We start from the raw sequence: 13,058 nt of genomic DNA on the forward strand, positions 1-13,058 counted from the left end.
CCCACCCGCCCGACACCCACCCGAAGAAGGTGATTCCTCTGTGTCCACTTAGGTGTCCATCGGTTCGTACCCATTTGCTGGTGAGCGCGAGCACGTGGTGCTCGTGTGTCCATTCTTGGGATACTTGGCTTACTGGAACGGGTTCCAGCTCTGGCCAGGAGAACCACGAGAGGTGCCCCCTCACCGCTGCTCCTCATAGCCGAATAGCACTCCGTGGTGTCCACGCGCCACATTTTATTTACCCACTCGTGGGTCGATGGGCACTCGGGTGGCTTCCAGGTCTTTGCGATTGTGACTTGTGCCCTGACACTAACCCTAACCCTTACCCAGCCCGTCTCCTCCACGGCCCCTGCCTGACTGACTCCTTCCCGCCCGGCCTATCACCTGTCACCGTCCTCTGCCCCTGCCTGACACGCTCGTCCCCGCCCGGGCCGTCACCGTCCTCGGCCCCTGCCTGACGGGGCTCCTCCGTCGCCTGGGCCTTCCAAGGGCTTGGTGTGGACGCTGGTTCCAGGACGCCCTCCCAGGAACCCGGTAGCAGGGCGGCCGCAGCGTCTCGTGCAACCCAACCGTCCGCCGGCTGGCCGCCGTCGCTAAGTGGCCTGCGGGGGACGTGCTCCCGCTGTGCCGTGGGGGCCCAGCCTGGTGTCTTCTCTGAGGCCCCGCGGCTGCCGCTCCCCGCAAGGGGATAGCCGCGGAGGTGGGGACCGCCTCCTCATGGGGACGTATACCCAGCTCTCCACGTCGGATTCCGGGGCTCTCTGTCCTGCCAGAAGGCCCAGCTGGCCTGCGGGTCCTTAGAGTGGCAAAAACATCCGAAAACTGAGATTGAGGGTCCGGTGGGTGTCTGCACTTTTGTGCTGGGCACCCCAGGGAGGCCCGGGGGCTGGCTGGACAACGTGGTCTGCTGGGCTGGGGGGGGGGGTTTGGAGGAGCAACTGATGCCCTTTGCACTTTGGGTAGCAAGTGTCTGAGGTGTCTCTGGGCCCTGTGCCATGTGGGGGCGGGGGCGGGGGCGGGGTGGGAGGAGGAGGAGGAGGAGGAGGAGGAGGAGGTGGGAAGGGCCGTGGCCTGCAGTGGTGTTCCCCGGGGTGGCACAGCATGTGGCTTCTTCCACAGGCTGCTTGGCCTGGGCTCCCTGCACCTGGGCCTTTGGAGGACTGGCCCTGTGCTTGCCAACACTTCCTGCAGGGACCCAGAGCTGGGAGGTTGCATCTCTCAGCCCTGGGTCGGGCAGAGCCCCAGCGGGCCATGCCCACAACCTCTCTCAGCAGGGGTCCCCCAGAAGGCTCCTTTGGGACCAGGATTCTCTTGCGGGTGACTCTTTAAGGTCTGGCCCCTGGATGGAGGGGCACCAGGAGTAGAGGAGCAGGAAGGGGAAGGGGGTGGCCATGCGAGGGGACACTTTCAGGCCAAGTCCCAGCTTCAGTCTGATCCTCCTGGGAACCCCGGGGTGGACATCACACCTCCTGGTTGCCCCGCTCTGAGACAAGGAGCCGGGCTTCGCATTCCCACAGCAGCCAGTCGTGGGCTGAGGACACCTGGGGCGTTGGGAACTCCCTGGCTTCTCCTTGGCTTAACATCTGGAGCTGCTTGTGAATTGTGCCGCCACACACACCCGAGTGCAGGTGTCTTCTGCACAGACTGCGGGCCTCGCTCTTCTGAGTGCCGCTAGCTCGCGACCCACCCACGGGTGAACCTGGTCAGGGTACTTTCTCTCAGGGGCAGACTCTGATCCGGGCGGGCTACCGGTGTCTCTGTTTGCTCCTTTCTTTCTTCCACTTCGGGAAAGGCTTCCTTACTGGGTGTGGAAATCTCCTATGCCTTTCCTCGCCTATTCTGTCAGCTCTAAAATTCTCTTTCGGTTGCCACCCTCACAGATGGATTAGGAAACTCTTTGCGGTGCACTCATTAGTGAAATGACCTCAATGACGCTGGAATCCAATATCTAATGGCCGATTTTTAGCGAGTCCACACGCCAGGGTGGTTGGGGTCCAGTGCAGCCCCGGCCAGGCCCAGGCCCCTTGGACTGGGCCACAGGAGGACACAGAGGAGGGTCCCGGCCCCCACGGTAGCGGTGCGGGCAGTTCTCCAAGGGCTTGGGTGTTTTCCAGAGGGAGGAGATGGAGGGGACTGATTTCTTCAGCGCCCCACAAACCACGCCACCCCACCCAACCCCACCCATGGGACACATCCCGAGAGAGAGAGACGCCCCATACACTGGCTCCCCTCCCCCGTGCGCTGTGCCCCAGCCCTGGCCCGGGGGAATAGGCGGCCGCCGGGCCACAGGGTGGGGGGCGCAGCTGAAAGGGGTTGTGGGGGAGGGCCGCCCCTGGCTGGGGTCAAAGGGCGAGCGCCCCGCCCCTCCCGCCCGTGCGCAGTCTGCGGCCCCGGCGCGCTGGGGGTGGGGGGCGGGGAGGTGAAGGAGGCCAGGCGAGGAGAGGAGGGGGGCTTGAAGGTCTCCACCTGGGCGGGTCCAGCCGTGGAGGCGCATCTTGTGTGAGTGTGAGTGAGTGAGTGAGTGTGAGTGTGAGTGTGTGTGTGTACAGAGACAGCCCCCAACCCCGGCCCGCCGCTCCCTGCCCGCCCCGCCTGTCACCCCCCGTCCCTCGGAGCCCGCGGGACCCGGCCGGCGAACTCAACAGGCCCGACCCGGCGCGGGGCCTGGGGCGGGAGGAGGCGGCGGGGAAGCGCAGAGAGGCTCGGCTTCTTGAGCGGGGCAGGGGCGCCCTCCGCCGTCCACGGCCACACCACCCCGAACGCGCCCGATCCCGTCTGGTCTCGGAAGCTAAGCAGGGTCGGGCCTGGTTAGAACTTGGATGGGAGACCGCCCGGGAATACCGGGTGCCGTAGGCTTCTTCTTTTTTTTTTTTGCCTCTGGTTCTGTCGCGTTTCTGGGAGTGCGGGGGCGGCCCGGGGTGGGGGTGACCCCCACCCTCAGCGCCCGCCGCGGTGCCTGGCGCCCCAGCCCGCGCCGTTGGGCCTCCTCTTGTCCCGAGCCGTGACACCGCCGCCACGCGGCAGCATGCGTGGCTTCTGGACAGTCAGGTCTCAGACCAAAGGTCTGCTCTGTGGGAGCCGACACGCTGGAGGAAACCTTGAGAGTCTGAGAGGGGAGGGAGTTCCAGAAGAAGGCCAGGATGTCATTTTGAGGGAGTATGTGACCAGAACTCCTCCCGTTGCTTTTGGGGTTCTATGGGCTACACGTAGGAATCTTTGGTGGTGGCACCTGATGTTCGGGGATCCGGAGTCACACCCAGACCTGCTCCACAGGCCTCCTTTTACTTTTCTCTTCGGATTCATTTTTTTTTTTTTTTTTTTTGAGACAGAGTCTCGGTTTGTTGCCCAGGCTAGAGTGAGTGCCGTGGCGTCAGCCTAGCTCACAGCAACTTCAAACTCCTGGGCTCGAGTGATCCTTCTGCCTCAGCCTCCAGGGTAGCTGGGACTGCAGGCATGCGCCACCATGCCCCGCTAATTTTTTATATATATATCAGTTGGCCAATTAATTTCTTTCTATTTATAGTAGAGACGGGGTCTCGCTCTTGCTCAGGCTGGTTTTGAACTCCTGACCTTGAGCAATCCGCCCGCCTCGGCCTCCCAAGAGCTAGGATTACAGGCGTGAGCCACAGCGCCCGGCCGGATTCATTATTTTTAAAAAGTGTCTCTTATCTCTATTATTGCATTTTCTTTTCTCTCTCTTTTCAAGCAGATGATGGGAGTCCAAGTATTAAGGTGACATGTGTTGCCCGTGCCCCCCTCCCCCCCCCCCCCGTGTTCTTATTCATTTACCTCTCATGTTGTTCCAGCATATTGTGGGGGCACCAATGTTAAGGTCGGGTGCGTTGCCCTCTCCCAGCCTCCCCCCTCGGGTCAGAGCTTCAAGTGCGCCCATCCCCCAGTCGGTGCGTACCCACCCCATTCCTAATGGATGTGTATGCCCATCCCCTCCCCCCACCCGCCCGACACCCACCCGAAGAAGGTGATTCCTCTGTGTCCACTTAGGTGTCCATCGGTTCGTACCCATTTGCTGGTGAGCGCGAGCACGTGGTGCTCGTGTGTCCATTCTTGGGATACTTGGCTTACTGGAACGGGTTCCAGCTCTGGCCAGGAGAACCACGAGAGGTGCCCCCTCACCGCTGCTCCTCATAGCCGAATAGCACTCCGTGGTGTCCACGCGCCACATTTTATTTACCCACTCGTGGGTCGATGGGCACTCGGGTGGCTTCCAGGTCTTTGCGATTGTGACTTGTGCCCTGACACTAACCCTAACCCTTACCCAGCCCGTCTCCTCCACGGCCCCTGCCTGACTGACTCCTTCCCGCCCGGCCTATCACCTGTCACCGTCCTCTGCCCCTGCCTGACACGCTCGTCCCCGCCCGGGCCGTCACCGTCCTCGGCCCCTGCCTGACGGGGCTCCTCCGTCGCCTGGGCCTTCCAAGGGCTTGGTGTGGACGCTGGTTCCAGGACGCCCTCCCAGGAACCCGGTAGCAGGGCGGCCGCAGCGTCTCGTGCAACCCAACCGTCCGCCGGCTGGCCGCCGTCGCTAAGTGGCCTGCGGGGGACGTGCTCCCGCTGTGCCGTGGGGGCCCAGCCTGGTGTCTTCTCTGAGGCCCCGCGGCTGCCGCTCCCCGCAAGGGGATAGCCGCGGAGGTGGGGACCGCCTCCTCATGGGGACGTATACCCAGCTCTCCACGTCGGATTCCGGGGCTCTCTGTCCTGCCAGAAGGCCCAGCTGGCCTGCGGGTCCTTAGAGTGGCAAAAACATCCGAAAACTGAGATTGAGGGTCCGGTGGGTGTCTGCACTTTTGTGCTGGGCACCCCAGGGAGGCCCGGGGGCTGGCTGGACAACGTGGTCTGCTGGGCTGGGGGGGGGGGTTTGGAGGAGCAACTGATGCCCTTTGCACTTTGGGTAGCAAGTGTCTGAGGTGTCTCTGGGCCCTGTGCCATGTGGGGGCGGGGGCGGGGGCGGGGTGGGAGGAGGAGGAGGAGGAGGAGGAGGAGGAGGTGGGAAGGGCCGTGGCCTGCAGTGGTGTTCCCCGGGGTGGCACAGCATGTGGCTTCTTCCACAGGCTGCTTGGCCTGGGCTCCCTGCACCTGGGCCTTTGGAGGACTGGCCCTGTGCTTGCCAACACTTCCTGCAGGGACCCAGAGCTGGGAGGTTGCATCTCTCAGCCCTGGGTCGGGCAGAGCCCCAGCGGGCCATGCCCACAACCTCTCTCAGCAGGGGTCCCCCAGAAGGCTCCTTTGGGACCAGGATTCTCTTGCGGGTGACTCTTTAAGGTCTGGCCCCTGGATGGAGGGGCACCAGGAGTAGAGGAGCAGGAAGGGGAAGGGGGTGGCCATGCGAGGGGACACTTTCAGGCCAAGTCCCAGCTTCAGTCTGATCCTCCTGGGAACCCCGGGGTGGACATCACACCTCCTGGTTGCCCCGCTCTGAGACAAGGAGCCGGGCTTCGCATTCCCACAGCAGCCAGTCGTGGGCTGAGGACACCTGGGGCGTTGGGAACTCCCTGGCTTCTCCTTGGCTTAACATCTGGAGCTGCTTGTGAATTGTGCCGCCACACACACCCGAGTGCAGGTGTCTTCTGCACAGACTGCGGGCCTCGCTCTTCTGAGTGCCGCTAGCTCGCGACCCACCCACGGGTGAACCTGGTCAGGGTACTTTCTCTCAGGGGCAGACTCTGATCCGGGCGGGCTACCGGTGTCTCTGTTTGCTCCTTTCTTTCTTCCACTTCGGGAAAGGCTTCCTTACTGGGTGTGGAAATCTCCTATGCCTTTCCTCGCCTATTCTGTCAGCTCTAAAATTCTCTTTCGGTTGCCACCCTCACAGATGGATTAGGAAACTCTTTGCGGTGCACTCATTAGTGAAATGACCTCAATGACGCTGGAATCCAATATCTAATGGCCGATTTTTAGCGAGTCCACACGCCAGGGTGGTTGGGGTCCAGTGCAGCCCCGGCCAGGCCCAGGCCCCTTGGACTGGGCCACAGGAGGACACAGAGGAGGGTCCCGGCCCCCACGGTAGCGGTGCGGGCAGTTCTCCAAGGGCTTGGGTGTTTTCCAGAGGGAGGAGATGGAGGGGACTGATTTCTTCAGCGCCCCACAAACCACGCCACCCCACCCAACCCCACCCATGGGACACATCCCGAGAGAGAGAGACGCCCCATACACTGGCTCCCCTCCCCCGTGCGCTGTGCCCCAGCCCTGGCCCGGGGGAATAGGCGGCCGCCGGGCCACAGGGTGGGGGGCGCAGCTGAAAGGGGTTGTGGGGGAGGGCCGCCCCTGGCTGGGGTCAAAGGGCGAGCGCCCCGCCCCTCCCGCCCGTGCGCAGTCTGCGGCCCCGGCGCGCTGGGGGTGGGGGGCGGGGAGGTGAAGGAGGCCAGGCGAGGAGAGGAGGGGGGCTTGAAGGTCTCCACCTGGGCGGGTCCAGCCGTGGAGGCGCATCTTGTGTGAGTGTGAGTGAGTGAGTGAGTGTGAGTGTGAGTGTGTGTGTGTACAGAGACAGCCCCCAACCCCGGCCCGCCGCTCCCTGCCCGCCCCGCCTGTCACCCCCCGTCCCTCGGAGCCCGCGGGACCCGGCCGGCGAACTCAACAGGCCCGACCCGGCGCGGGGCCTGGGGCGGGAGGAGGCGGCGGGGAAGCGCAGAGAGGCTCGGCTTCTTGAGCGGGGCAGGGGCGCCCTCCGCCGTCCACGGCCACACCACCCCGAACGCGCCCGATCCCGTCTGGTCTCGGAAGCTAAGCAGGGTCGGGCCTGGTTAGAACTTGGATGGGAGACCGCCCGGGAATACCGGGTGCCGTAGGCTTCTTCTTTTTTTTTTTTGCCTCTGGTTCTGTCGCGTTTCTGGGAGTGCGGGGGCGGCCCGGGGTGGGGGTGACCCCCACCCTCAGCGCCCGCCGCGGTGCCTGGCGCCCCAGCCCGCGCCGTTGGGCCTCCTCTTGTCCCGAGCCGTGACACCGCCGCCACGCGGCAGCATGCGTGGCTTCTGGACAGTCAGGTCTCAGACCAAAGGTCTGCTCTGTGGGAGCCGACACGCTGGAGGAAACCTTGAGAGTCTGAGAGGGGAGGGAGTTCCAGAAGAAGGCCAGGATGTCATTTTGAGGGAGTATGTGACCAGAACTCCTCCCGTTGCTTTTGGGGTTCTATGGGCTACACGTAGGAATCTTTGGTGGTGGCACCTGATGTTCGGGGATCCGGAGTCACACCCAGACCTGCTCCACAGGCCTCCTTTTACTTTTCTCTTCGGATTCATTTTTTTTTTTTTTTTTTTGAGACAGAGTCTCGGTTTGTTGCCCAGGCTAGAGTGAGTGCCGTGGCGTCAGCCTAGCTCACAGCAACTTCAAACTCCTGGGCTCGAGTGATCCTTCTGCCTCAGCCTCCAGGGTAGCTGGGACTGCAGGCATGCGCCACCATGCCCCGCTAATTTTTTATATATATATCAGTTGGCCAATTAATTTCTTTCTATTTATAGTAGAGACGGGGTCTCGCTCTTGCTCAGGCTGGTTTTGAACTCCTGACCTTGAGCAATCCGCCCGCCTCGGCCTCCCAAGAGCTAGGATTACAGGCGTGAGCCACAGCGCCCGGCCGGATTCATTATTTTTAAAAAGTGTCTCTTATCTCTATTATTGCATTTTCTTTTCTCTCTCTTTTCAAGCAGATGATGGGAGTCCAAGTATTAAGGTGACATGTGTTGCCCGTGCCCCCCCCTCCCCCCCCCCCGTGTTCTTATTCATTTACCTCTCATGTTGTTCCAGCATATTGTGGGGGCACCAATGTTAAGGTCGGGTGCGTTGCCCTCTCCCAGCCTCCCCCCTCGGGTCAGAGCTTCAAGTGCGCCCATCCCCCAGTCGGTGCGTACCCACCCCATTCCTAATGGATGTGTATGCCCATCCCCTCCCCCCACCCGCCCGACACCCACCCGAAGAAGGTGATTCCTCTGTGTCCACTTAGGTGTCCATCGGTTCGTACCCATTTGCTGGTGAGCGCGAGCACGTGGTGCTCGTGTGTCCATTCTTGGGATACTTGGCTTACTGGAACGGGTTCCAGCTCTGGCCAGGAGAACCACGAGAGGTGCCCCCTCACCGCTGCTCCTCATAGCCGAATAGCACTCCGTGGTGTCCACGCGCCACATTTTATTTACCCACTCGTGGGTCGATGGGCACTCGGGTGGCTTCCAGGTCTTTGCGATTGTGACTTGTGCCCTGACACTAACCCTAACCCTTACCCAGCCCGTCTCCTCCACGGCCCCTGCCTGACTGACTCCTTCCCGCCCGGCCTATCACCTGTCACCGTCCTCTGCCCCTGCCTGACACGCTCGTCCCCGCCCGGGCCGTCACCGTCCTCGGCCCCTGCCTGACGGGGCTCCTCCGTCGCCTGGGCCTTCCAAGGGCTTGGTGTGGACGCTGGTTCCAGGACGCCCTCCCAGGAACCCGGTAGCAGGGCGGCCGCAGCGTCTCGTGCAACCCAACCGTCCGCCGGCTGGCCGCCGTCGCTAAGTGGCCTGCGGGGGACGTGCTCCCGCTGTGCCGTGGGGGCCCAGCCTGGTGTCTTCTCTGAGGCCCCGCGGCTGCCGCTCCCCGCAAGGGGATAGCCGCGGAGGTGGGGACCGCCTCCTCATGGGGACGTATACCCAGCTCTCCACGTCGGATTCCGGGGCTCTCTGTCCTGCCAGAAGGCCCAGCTGGCCTGCGGGTCCTTAGAGTGGCAAAAACATCCGAAAACTGAGATTGAGGGTCCGGTGGGTGTCTGCACTTTTGTGCTGGGCACCCCAGGGAGGCCCGGGGGCTGGCTGGACAACGTGGTCTGCTGGGCTGGGGGGGGGGGGGTTTGGAGGAGCAACTGATGCCCTTTGCACTTTGGGTAGCAAGTGTCTGAGGTGTCTCTGGGCCCTGTGCCATGTGGGGGCGGGGGCGGGGGCGGGGTGGGAGGAGGAGGAGGAGGAGGAGGAGGAGGAGGTGGGAAGGGCCGTGGCCTGCAGTGGTGTTCCCCGGGGTGGCACAGCATGTGGCTTCTTCCACAGGCTGCTTGGCCTGGGCTCCCTGCACCTGGGCCTTTGGAGGACTGGCCCTGTGCTTGCCAACACTTCCTGCAGGGACCCAGAGCTGGGAGGTTGCATCTCTCAGCCCTGGGTCGGGCAGAGCCCCAGCGGGCCATGCCCACAACCTCTCTCAGCAGGGGTCCCCCAGAAGGCTCCTTTGGGACCAGGATTCTCTTGCGGGTGACTCTTTAAGGTCTGGCCCCTGGATGGAGGGGCACCAGGAGTAGAGGAGCAGGAAGGGGAAGGGGGTGGCCATGCGAGGGGACACTTTCAGGCCAAGTCCCAGCTTCAGTCTGATCCTCCTGGGAACCCCGGGGTGGACATCACACCTCCTGGTTGCCCCGCTCTGAGACAAGGAGCCGGGCTTCGCATTCCCACAGCAGCCAGTCGTGGGCTGAGGACACCTGGGGCGTTGGGAACTCCCTGGCTTCTCCTTGGCTTAACATCTGGAGCTGCTTGTGAATTGTGCCGCCACACACACCCGAGTGCAGGTGTCTTCTGCACAGACTGCGGGCCTCGCTCTTCTGAGTGCCGCTAGCTCGCGACCCACCCACGGGTGAACCTGGTCAGGGTACTTTCTCTCAGGGGCAGACTCTGATCCGGGCGGGCTACCGGTGTCTCTGTTTGCTCCTTTCTTTCTTCCACTTCGGGAAAGGCTTCCTTACTGGGTGTGGAAATCTCCTATGCCTTTCCTCGCCTATTCTGTCAGCTCTAAAATTCTCTTTCGGTTGCCACCCTCACAGATGGATTAGGAAACTCTTTGCGGTGCACTCATTAGTGAAATGACCTCAATGACGCTGGAATCCAATATCTAATGGCCGATTTTTAGCGAGTCCACACGCCAGGGTGGTTGGGGTCCAGTGCAGCCCCGGCCAGGCCCAGGCCCCTTGGACTGGGCCACAGGAGGACACAGAGGAGGGTCCCGGCCCCCACGGTAGCGGTGCGGGCAGTTCTCCAAGGGCTTGGGTGTTTTCCAGAGGGAGGAGATGGAGGGGACTGATTTCTTCAGCGCCCCACAAACCACACCACCCCACCCATGGGACACATCCCGAGAGAGAGAGACGCCCCATACACTGGCTCCCCTCCCCCGTGCGCTGTGCCCCAGCCCTGGCCCGGGGGAATAGGCGGCCGCCGGGCCACAGGGTGGGGGGCGCAGCTGAAAGGGGTTGTGGGGGAGGGCCGCCCCTGGCTGGGGTCAAAGGGCGAGCGCCCCGCCCCTCCCGCCCGTGCGCAGTCTGCGGCCCCGGCGCGCTGGGGGTGGGGGGCGGGGAGGTGAAGGAGGCCAGGCGAGGAGAGGAGGGGGGCTTGAAGGTCTCCACCTTGGCGGGTCCAGCCGTGGAGGCGCATCTTGTGTGAGTGTGAGTGAGTGAGTGAGTGTGAGTGTGAGTGTGTGTGTGTACAGAGACAGCCCCCAACCCCGGCCCGCCGCTCCCTGCCCGCCCCGCCTGTCACCCCCCGTCCCTCGGAGCCCGCGGGACCCGGCCGGCGAACTCAACAGGCCCGACCCGGCGCGGGGCCTGGGGCGGGAGGAGGCGGCGGGGAAGCGCAGAGAGGCTCGGCTTCTTGAGCGGGGCAGGGGCGCCCTCCGCCGTCCACGGCCACACCACCCCGAACGCGCCCGATCCCGTCTGGTCTCGGAAGCTAAGCAGGGTCGGGCCTGGTTAGAACTTGGATGGGAGACCGCCCGGTGTATACCGGGTGCCGTAGGCTTCTTCTTTTCTTTTTTTGCCTCTGGTTCTGTCGCGTTTCTGGGAGTGCGGGGGCGGCCCGGGGTGGGGGTGACCCCCACCCTCAGCGCCCGCCGCGGTGCCTGGCGCCCCAGCCCGCGCCGTTGGGCCTCCTCTTGTCCCGAGCCGTGACACCGCCGCCACGCGGCAGCATGCGTGGCTTCTGGACAGTCAGGTCTCAGACCAAAGGTCTGCTCTGTGGGAGCCGACACGCTGGAGGAAACCTTGAGAGTCTGAGAGGGGAGGGAGTTCCAGAAGAAGGCCAGGATGTCATTTTGAGGGAGTATGTGACCAGAACTCCTCCCGTTGCTTTTGGGGTTCTATGGGCTACACGTAGGAATCTTTGGTGGTGGCACCTGATGTTCGGGGATCCGGAGTCACACCCAGACCTGCTCCACAGGCCTCCTTTTACTTTTCTCTTCGGATTCATTTTTTTTTTTTTTTTTTTTGAGACAGAGTCTCGGTTTGTTGCCCAGGCTAGAGTGAGTGCCGTGGCGTCAGCCTAGCTCACAGCAACTTCAAACTCCTGGGCTCGAGTGATCCTTCTGCCTCAGCCTCCAGGGTAGCTGGGACTGCAGGCATGCGCCACCATGCCCCGCTAATTTTTTATATATATATCAGTTGGCCAATTAATTTCTTTCTATTTATAGTAGAGACGGGGTCTCGCTCTTGCTCAGGCTGGTTTTGAACTCCTGACCTTGAGCAATCCGCCCGCCTCGGCCTCCCAAGAGCTAGGATTACAGGCGTGAGCCACAGCGCCCGGCCGGATTCATTATTTTTAAAAAGTGTCTCTTATCTCTATTATTGCATTTTCTTTTCTCTCTCTTTTCAAGCAGATGATGGGAGTCCAAGTATTAAGGTGACATGTGTTGCCCGTGCCCCCCTCCCCCCCCCCCGTGTTCTTATTCATTTACCTCTCATGTTGTTCCAGCATATTGTGGGGGCACCAATGTTAAGGTCGGGTGCGTTGCCCTCTCCCAGCCTCCCCCCTCGGGTCAGAGCTTCAAGTGCGCCCATCCCCCAGTCGGTCCGTACCCACCCCATTCCTAATGGATGTGTATGCCCATCCCCTCCCCCCACCCGCCCGACACCCACCCGAAGAAGGTGATTCCTCTGTGTCCACTTAGGTGTCCATCGGTTCGTACCCATTTGCTGGTGAGCGCGAGCACGTGGTGCTCGTGTGTCCATTCTTGGGATACTTGGCTTACTGGAACGGGTTCCAGCTCTGGCCAGGAGAACCACGAGAGGTGCCCCCTCACCGCTGCTCCTCATAGCCGAATAGCACTCCGTGGTGTCCACGCGCCACATTTTATTTACCCACTCGTGGGTCGATGGGCACTCGGGTGGCTTCCAGGTCTTTGCGATTGTGACTTGTGCCCTGACACTAACCCTAACCCTTACCCAGCCCGTCTCCTCCACGGCCCCTGCCTGACTGACTCCTTCCCGCCCGGCCTATCACCTGTCACCGTCCTCTGCCCCTGCCTGACACGCTCGTCCCCGCCCGGGCCGTCACCGTCCTCGGCCCCTGCCTGACGGGGCTCCTCCGTCGCCTGGGCCTTCCAAGGGCTTGGTGTGGACGCTGGTTCCAGGACGCCCTCCCAGGAACCCGGTAGCAGGGCGGCCGCAGCGTCTCGTGCAACCCAACCGTCCGCCGGCTGGCCGCCGTCGCTAAGTGGCCTGCGGGGGACGTGCTCCCGCTGTGCCGTGGGGGCCCAGCCTGGTGTCTTCTCTGAGGCCCCGCGGCTGCCGCTCCCCGCAAGGGGATAGCCGCGGAGGTGGGGACCGCCTCCTCATGGGGACGTATACCCAGCTCTCCACGTCGGATTCCGGGGCTCTCTGTCCTGCCAGAAGGCCCAGCTGGCCTGCGGGTCCTTAGAGTGGCAAAAACATCCGAAAACTGAGATTGAGGGTCCGGTGGGTGTCTGCACTTTTGTGCTGGGCACCCCAGGGAGGCCCGGGGGCTGGCTGGACAACGTGGTCTGCTGGGCTGGGGGGGGGGTTTGGAGGAGCAACTGATGCCCTTTGCACTTTGGGTAGCAAGTGTCTGAGGTGTCTCTGGGCCCTGTGCCATGTGGGGGCGGGGGCGGGGGCGGGGTGGGAGGAGGAGGAGGAGGAGGAGGAGGAGGAGGTGGGAAGGGCCGTGGCCTGCAGTGGTGTTCCCCGGGGTGGCACAGCATGTGGCTTCTTCCACAGGCTGCTTGGCCTGGGCTCCCTGCACCTGGGCCTTTGGAGGACTGGCCCTGTGCTTGCCAACACTTCCTGCAGGGACCCAGAGCTGGGAGGTTGCATCTCT

The 13,058-nt window shown here is 62.9% G+C and overlaps 3 pseudogenes; all 3 read left to right on the plus strand.

The window, feature by feature from the left end:
- The first annotated feature begins 2,737 nt into the window (after positions 1-2,737).
- LOC142870127 (uncharacterized) lies at positions 2,738-2,856 on the plus strand (annotated as a pseudogene).
- A 3,831-nt stretch (positions 2,857-6,687) lies between these two features.
- LOC142870128 (uncharacterized) lies at positions 6,688-6,806 on the plus strand (annotated as a pseudogene).
- Positions 6,807-10,628: 3,822 nt separating this feature from the next.
- LOC142870163 (uncharacterized) lies at positions 10,629-10,748 on the plus strand (annotated as a pseudogene).
- Positions 10,749-13,058: the final 2,310 nt, after the last annotated feature.

Source organism: Microcebus murinus, chromosome 3, assembly GCF_040939455.1.
Source record: "Microcebus murinus isolate Inina chromosome 3, M.murinus_Inina_mat1.0, whole genome shotgun sequence".
NCBI classification, from domain to species: Eukaryota; Metazoa; Chordata; class Mammalia; order Primates; family Cheirogaleidae; genus Microcebus; species Microcebus murinus.